The sequence below is a fragment of the Zingiber officinale genome, chromosome 9B, assembly GCF_018446385.1.
Source record: "Zingiber officinale cultivar Zhangliang chromosome 9B, Zo_v1.1, whole genome shotgun sequence".
NCBI lineage: Eukaryota > Viridiplantae > Streptophyta > Magnoliopsida > Zingiberales > Zingiberaceae > Zingiber > Zingiber officinale.
The window spans coordinates 101808174-101817179 of NC_056003.1; positions in this window are offsets into that span (position 1 = coordinate 101808174).

A 9006-nucleotide genomic window follows, 5' to 3' on the forward strand; every position below is an offset into this window, starting at 1 on the left:
GCTGGCTAGGTTAATTGTGTAAATGCTATTATCCTAAATCCTTTTAATTTTATTGTGGGGTATTTCATATGTTTAATTAAATATTCAGTGGATGCAAATCTAATCTTATACTCTGAATCACACAATTGACTAATATTGAGTAAGTTGAATTTGAAATTTTCAATAAGTAGTGCTTTATGAATAATGAAATTAGATTCTAGTTCAATGTTATCTATTCCAATTACCTTCAGTTTGACGTTGTTTCCAAAGACAACTGTTCTTAGTCTTTTGAAGATTAATTTTGTGATCATTATTTGAACCCCGATTATGTGTTGGGAGCAACCACTGTCCAATATCTATTTAGATTTATACAAAGAATAGGAGAAATTTTTTTAGCTCAAGTGTGAACTTAGTTTAACTTGATTTAGTTTGATTTTAATTTTAATTTAATTTATTTCTTATTAATCTCACCAAATCTACATTTTCAATCAGGAAAACCTTATAATTTTGTGAGATGAGTTAAATTAAATTTCAAAATTTGGTTTAACTTCTGTTAGATTCAAGTTTAGTTTTGAGTTCAACAGATAGACATTTTTGGATAAACGTCTAAGCTGTGATGAGTCACCTGAACATCATTTGATTAACTATGGCTTCAAAATTTTTTAAATATCCTGCCCAAGAAACTTAATACAAAAAATTAGTCTAACCAGTTAGGATCGGTAAGTGGTAGATTTAGTTAGTTCCACTAAGCCAAATACACAATGTTAAAGTCATATCTTCCTAGACATGCATAGACAGAGTTTTCCTAACCTATTATCACCTAAAACTTCTATAGTACTATTTGTCAAGTTAAACTTTTGTTCTTAATTAAACTAGTCTTAATTACCCAACCGGGTAAATTGTTATTTTGGATGTGCCAATTAATTTGGAGTCTCCCCCTGAATTATTGAACTCTGGATTTAGGTTTTGGATTTGTATCAATTTGCTTTATAGTTATAATAAACTTAATTATAGTTTGAGTTTAGATTAATTTTGTATTTATTTACTTTAGGTTTAGTTTTTGATTTATTTGATTTTATTGAATTTAGATTAGAGGGTTTAATTTTAGAGATTAAGATTGAGTTATTTTGATTTGGTTTTAGGTCGTATATTTTATTTTTTGATACATAGTATTGATTGAATCATACTTGCATGGTTAGGCACATTTTCGGAACCTAAGATTTAGTTAGTTTTTTATTTTGAGTTAGGGTTAAGAATGATTTAAAAGTTGAGTTAGACTTGTATTCAAGTATGGATTTATTGTACAGCTCTTTGAGATCTAAGTATCATGTTTAGATACTTGGATCCTAAGGTAAACTTTTCCAATTGTTCTTTTAATTCTTTAACTTGACTTTTTAAGACAGAATTTTCTTTCTCAAGTTTTACAACTTGAGTTGAATTTCTGTCTTGAACTTGGCCAATTAAGGAAATCAAGCTCAGTTGTTCCTTAAGGATGTTATTTTCCTTAAGGAGGAGTTTAGCGTGTTCCTCAATTTTTGTTAATTTTTTATTTAAGCGGAAAATCATTTTAAAAAATTTTATAGTATAATTAAATGTTACCCTAGTTGGTTTGTCTGAACTAGAAGTAGATCTATTGCTCGACTTGTATTCAACTCTTCTTCTTGATCTGATTCACCTACAGTTGCCATCAGTGCGAGGTAGCTTGCTTGCTTTGGTTCATCTGCTTCTGATATGTCCAAAGAAGACTTGCCCCAAGTCACCTTGAGTGCTTTCTTTTGCTTTGTCTTTTTGATCTTGTCTTCATTCGGGCATTCATGTTTGAAGTGCTTCTTCTTATTACAGCCGTAGCACGTGACGTTCACCTTTGAGTTGTTTGATATAGACTTAGACATCTTCTTCATGTCACGTTTGGAGAAGTTTCTCTTATGTCTAGTGAACATCTTTCTTACCATGTCCACTAGCTTCTCTTCTTCATTTGATTCTGAGTCAGACTCAGTTTCCGCTTTGGGTTTAGCTCCATTTGAAGTACTTGCAAGAAGTGCAATTCATTTCAACCTTTGTGAAATTAGTTTGTTTATGCAGCTCTAATTCACAAAATAACTCATCTAATTTTAACTTTGAAAGACTCCTCGAAACTTTATAGGCATCTACGATCGATGCCCACAGTTTGATTTGAGGAAACGAGTTTAGAGCATACTTGATAACGTTGCGGTTCTCAAGTTGATGTTCGATCATGTGTAGGCCGTTGAGAATATCCTTGATCCTCGTGTATAGTTGGCTTACGGTTTCTCTGTCCTGTATTTTAATATTAAATAAAGTATTTAGAAGCAGGTCTCGTTTAGTTACCTTGGCATTATTGGTTCCTTCGTGTAATTCGATGAGCTTGTCCCTAGCTCCTTTAAGTTCTCATGCGAGCTGACTTGCTTGAGTTCTTCTTTTATGAGTTTGTACTGTATCGTGTTTAACGCCTTCTAGTCAATCTAGGTCTTCTTCTTATCATCTGGATTCCATCTTTCTGCATCGAGTGGTATTTTAGTTACTTCGTCTATAGGCGCTCGGTACCCTCGTCAAATGGTGAACCATTGCTCAATGTCCATCTTCAAGTAGACCTTAATTCTCTTCTTCTAATACAAAAAGTCATTTCTAATGAAGAGAGGAGGATAAGTGATGTTGTATCCCTCAAGCTAGGTCATTTGTATTATCTTGCAAAAAAATGAAGAGAAATATCCCAAGACTAGGTCTTGAATTAGTAGAGTTTTAAGAAAAAAAATGTTAACAACTCGAGTGGTGTTACACCAACTTCGAGTAAAAATCAAACGATAAAGAGTTATTTGAATAGGTAAATTTTACCAAGTCAAATAAATTATGAAAAATTGAAATATGAAAATAAAATAGTTCCCCCGGGTTGATTGGTGGTTCCACCAATTCAGAGTAGAACTTGGCTCTGATACTACTTGTTAGATCAAGACACATATAAAAGGGGGGGGGGGGTGGGAGGGGTGAATCATGTGATTTTCAAAAACTTTTCTTTTTTCTTTTTAAAACTAAGTATGAATGCAACAGAATAACAAAAAAACAAGAAAAAAACATACATTTGGTTTTACTTGGTTTGGAGCTTTCGGCAACTCCTACTCCAAGATCCAGGTTCTATGGATCTATCGATGATAATCCACTAATAACATCTTTTGGAACCACCGGAAGAGGGGATTGAATGCAAAAAGAGTAGAAATAAGTGTAGCACGCTACACTTTTCCTTTTGTAAAAATTAAGTATAGAATTAAACTTTGTTATCCTACACTTATGAGGATGATTGGATCACGTTCGGTGTTAGACAACTTCTCAGCGACAATCGAGCATAACAGAGCCGTAGTAGGGCAGCAGCAAGAAGTTGAAGTAGTCGGAATACCAAAAGGACACATAGAAGCTTGTAGAATTGATATTGTTGAAGCCCTGGCCGAGATGGTCTTTTATAAGGTGTGAAAGGCCATAGTCTTGAAGGTGCCTCCAATATGTAAAATCTGATCCCAAATAGCTCATTCCTTATCATCAACAAAGTCTAATTTTATCCTTTGGAAGACGCCTTCGAAGGCGCCTTCCATGAACAATACTCAAGGCGTCTTCCGTCGCCTAGAAGGCGCCTCAGGTACTGTTCACCCGAGGCCTTTTGTGCTCCTTTTGTTCTGTAAAATGTGTTAGTCCAACATAAAAATATTTAACCTATAAAATAAGATTAGCACAATAATGATATGATTAATTTATGACTTAGACCTTGTCCTTCAAACCAGGATTTAGTTAGGGTCTCAATTTAGCTTTCAAAAATTGATCTAAATTGGACCAACGCCTACTATTCCCTCAATTGGGACGTGCCCTCATTGAGTCACTCTCCTCCAGTGACTTACCTCCACTTGCCTAATGCCTAGTGTCGAGTTACCTTCTCAACGTCCAATCTGATCCACCAGGTCTTCCTGCTAAATTGCACATTCGGACTTCCTCCTGTAGGGAATTGAACATCCCGACCTCTTGCCAAAATCCTATATCTGGACTTCGCCAATCAGGAATCACACATCTCGACTGGACTTCTTGTCTGGTGTTAGGTCCTCTTGATCCATCAAGTTAGTCAACCCTACACACTCGGTAAAAAGGTTAGATCAATGACACATCCAACTTTAATCTATTTGTCATTCATCAAAACTTATATTTGATCATTTGTACCAAATACACCAACACCATGGGTGGAGGGTGTAGATCCTATAGATGTAAGAGGGTGCAGAGCCTCATGGGTAAAGGGTGTAGAGCCTGTAGCCGTAAAAAGGTGCATAGCCTCATGGGTAGAGGATGCAAATCCTATAGCCATAAGGTGTTGAGCCCCATGGGTGGAGGGTGTAGAGCTTGTAGTATATTGTACCAGGGAATTGAGCCCCTAGTCCTTGATCAGAGAACGAGATCCTTAATTGTGATCGGAGAGGTAGGCCCTTAGTCTGTGATCGGAGAGCTAGACCCTTAGATCCTGATTGGGGAGTTGTACTGCTAGTCTTTGATCGAGGAGTTGTGTCCCTAGTGTTTGACCAGGGAGCTATTCCCCTAGTCAATGATCAGGGAGTTGTGCCCTTAGTGTCTAATCAGGGGGTCGTGCCCCTAGTTTCTAATCAGGAAGATGTCCCCCTAGTGTATGATCGAGGATAGGGCCATAGTTTCTACTAACCAGCTGAGGATCTGACCCGATTCCTCGACTCCCGAATACCTGTGGAGTGAGGGAAAAATATAATGTGTTCATCGAAGTCCACCGGGATCATGATAATGGCAAAGTTTTCTGGCGTCGTCCATCTTCACGTTCTAGATGTCACGCCCCAGAGTAGTCTCTGTCCGAAGAAATTTCGGCAGCATCTCCCTTGTACAGGTGACAATCTGAAACATTACTACATACAAAATATACATCAGCCACACTCGGCTGGAATATATACACAACCACGCAGTTTATATCATCAGCTACTCGGTTGGAACAAAATAAAAACAACCACGCAGTTAACAACAGCTCACACGGCTGGAAACATGCACAGCGAAAGACACAAAATAATACAAACGTAAAACCAACAATGACACTAACAAAAATACCTGTCATCACAGACTTGATCCAAAATTCACATCGACTTGTTGAAAAACCAAATACACAAAATCAATATACCACCCCAAATGATAATAAAACTAAAACGAAAACTATCCTCGAGTGTGATGTAGGACCCAGGACTGGCAGCCGACATCTCTCCAAGCATCCATGACTCATCTACCTGTTACCTGGCGAAAGAAAACCATTTTGTGGGGTGGTGAGTATTGGAACTCAGTGGGTAAGGAAAGGGATAGTGCATGAACATAACATATAAGTAGAGAGTGTCAACAGTATACAACCTCATTAGAAGAATAGCAGATACTATAATAGAACCAAAATAAATGCTCATACCTGAAACCATATCCTAGGCTAGGTATAGTAGGTCAGAACTGGTACTAATCTGCTACAGTACTGCTCATACTACAGAGGTAATATACAAGGTATATACAAATTTCCAATAACTAAACATCTACAATGAGAATATATCTCAACCTAAGTAAGCATATCAGCATATGTGAACAACAGCAGTAAGTAAGCAATAACAGCATATATAGACAGCAGCAGCCAAAACAAATATAATAACAGCGTATGCACGGATGGTCACTCCCGCCCACCTCTCTGCACCATGACCCCTGTATGGTCGAGAGGCCGGGTCAGTGACAGACTGTACACCACTCCAGCTACCACTCACATAAGTGGCCGAGGGGACAGTTGCATAGTAGCTAACTAGCTACATCTGCGACGGGGGTCCCTGCTGCTCGTACTCCAGCTACCACTCACACGAGTGGCCGAGTGCGGCACGATAGGACAAGCGACATCAACTCCAGCTACCACTCTCTCGAGTGGCCGAGGATGCGGCATGCATGCAATGACATGATGCGAACAATGCAATAGTCATCGTATATATATAAGCAGAAATAGGTATGCTACATGAAGCCAGCATACTCAATACGGTACATAAACAAACAATAGTTAAATCATACAAATATGATATTTAGTATCTGCTACTAATCATGGACAACAACAAGAGACTGTATAGATATGGAACGAATTTCTCAAAGATTGCGTGGAAGTATCAAGCGCAAGAAACTAAGAGTGGAGTCAAGGTAAAATAGTCCTTATCCAAAAATAGTCCATGCACTAAGTTCAAAGAACTACAGAATCAAAGTAAGAAGTACCCGCCTTTATAGATCTTGTCCACCGTCTTCAATCAACGTCTTGCAAATCACGTGATGTACAATTTAGCTTAATTTCATAAACAATACTAGCTAAACCGAAACCTAACTTAATTAGAGGAAAAAAAAACCCTAATCCAACTATGAACCTCAATTCACCCAAATCCAATGAATAAATCCTTAATTAAAATCTACACCATCTAAATCTATCCCAACCGGAAAGGAAACGAATCGAAATCATAATCAAGCATGGACACAAATCAACTTTAGAACACCACCAATGGAAATCTTCCCAAGGGATCCAAAGAATATTGAAATCATCTCAAGAGCATAGACCATATTGAAATCTCATTACAACCTCCTTAGTCTACCCACTACATCACAACCAGCTAAAGAGAAACTCATTAACCAATTCCCAATAGCACAAGCCATCTAGCAATCATACAATAAACCTCAAATTCATAGTTAACTACTGAAACCAGAACAGCGACAACAAACCTCGTTTCGGCCAAAATTCCGTTCCAAAACCCGAAATACCGCATAAAGTAGCATGAACATTTGTAATGACCAACCACAATCTGTCCAACCGAAATCAAAGCCAAAGAAAAGAACAACACTACTTGAACCAAAAGAAAAAAAACTCATCCGGAATCATACTCCATTCATACCCAAACCGTCATAGAGCACAAACGTATCGGTAGGTCCAGGAAATCACAAACATGCACTAAAATCCCTTGCCTACAACCTTAGAAATCCACAACCAACTGCTGATCAAAGCAACACAGATCAAAACCGAAAATCTTCTCAACACCAATAAGACAATTCCAACTCCTATCGAGTGAAGCAAGAGCAGATAACATAGCAGAACAAATCTCCTTGGAGACAACCGAAAACCCAACATAACAGGGATCCCGAAGCTCAACAACCAAAGCTCAATCCATCACAGAAGAAACTGATCCAGACCTTTCCAATCGAAGTGAAGAACTCATAGAACAAATCAGTACTGTAAACCTTACAGGAAGAAGCAATAACAACAAGGAAACCTCATACCAAACCAGGACATCACGGAAACTTCACGCTAGATCAAAAACCTTGCAGAAAACATCACGAAGACCCTAAATCGGACAAGAACATCCCGAATTGAAACCATCGGAGCTCATAAAAAGGCCTTCCAACATCTCCTAGATTCTAAACCCATACCTCAGAGATCTCCCAGTTACATAAGGAAAGGTACTTGCCGGATCAGTCGGGGCACGACCCCGAGAGAAGAGAATCGGCGACTGTGATCCGCGGTGCTTGTGTGAGGGAGAAAGATGGTCGTTGTGTGCTCGCGTGCGAGGAAGAAGAATCGCCGCTGTGCTGTCCACGTGAGGGAGAGATCGGCGGCTGTGGCTTGAGAGGGGAAGAGGCCGGCGAAGGTGAGGGCTCGGGGGTGGGGGAAGTCGCGCTGTGAAGGCTCGGGAAGGAGGATTGGCGCCGTGTGGGGAGTTAGGGCAAGGGAAATTTCCTCTTTTTATAACTTAGGGAAGTTTGATTAAACCCTAGATATGTTCTCAATTAACTCCTACCTTCGGGTATTCCAAGCGAGCTTTTTCTTGAGCCCCTAAATGCATCCGCTCAAAATACGTCATACGAGCTCCAATTAATTCCCAGAAAATTTCTAAAAATTCTAATAAGATTATTTGTCTAATAACCTTATTATTTAATTATTATTTGGACACCGTATTTTACACTAGATCAGACGAACTTCCCATAGATGGTACCAAATATGATCTTATTTGAAAACTGAGAAGACGGAATGATCGGAATGATATAGCTAGAATGTTGACCAAGTTGCTATGACTCGGAGGGGAGGGTTATGATGAGATGTCTTCTATATTGACCAAGTCGTTAGAAGTCTTTGATCAATGTTACCTGCAAATAGCGACCGGATTATCCCGGTCCTTGATATTCCAATACTCGAGGTAGGTCCCCAAAATATATAAGAAGCCGAATAAATAGTAGAATAATAAAGTGCATGGAGAATAAGCATGGAAAACATACCTCACCCCAATCGAGTCATCGTGATCCGAAAGAGTAGATGCATGTGAGTCAGATGAGGAGCTGGATTTGATGGTATAGAGTCGGACGTGACATGGATCCACAAAGCGGCGTAGACCGAAATATGACAACGGTACACCGGCAGGAACATGACACACATGCCAAAACACGACACATTGTTCAGAAGGCACGAAGACTAGAACATAGCCTCGGCTCGAAGGTCGAAACACAAAACCGGCTAAAAAGGTTGGAACACCATATCAGCTTGAAGGTCGGAACACCATATCGACTCAAAGGTCGGACAACTAGAAGGCCGAACATAGTAAACCACAAGGAGCTGAATGAAGTAGGCGGCACTGGGTCACGGAGTCAACCAACGAAGAGTTTCCGAATGCACACAGGAGGTGTCGGGATTGCGTGGTTGGGCATACGGCGAAGGAGGTAAGAGGGGGCGGTACTTGGCCGCTGGAGGCGACAGCGGCTGCTGGATGTGATGTCCGATTGAGGACGAAGGTGGCTAGAGGGGGCGGGGCGTGGTGTGATGCCGCCGACAAAGATGGAACACATGAGGGAGAAAGGGAGGGGGCTACCTTGATCCCTGCATGAGGCGGTGTCGGAGGGAGGCGGCGTGACAGCGACCTCTTGCGTGAGAGGCGGCATGAATGCACGAGAAGAGGAGAGGAGCGGCGCGGTCTGTGCAATGTACTG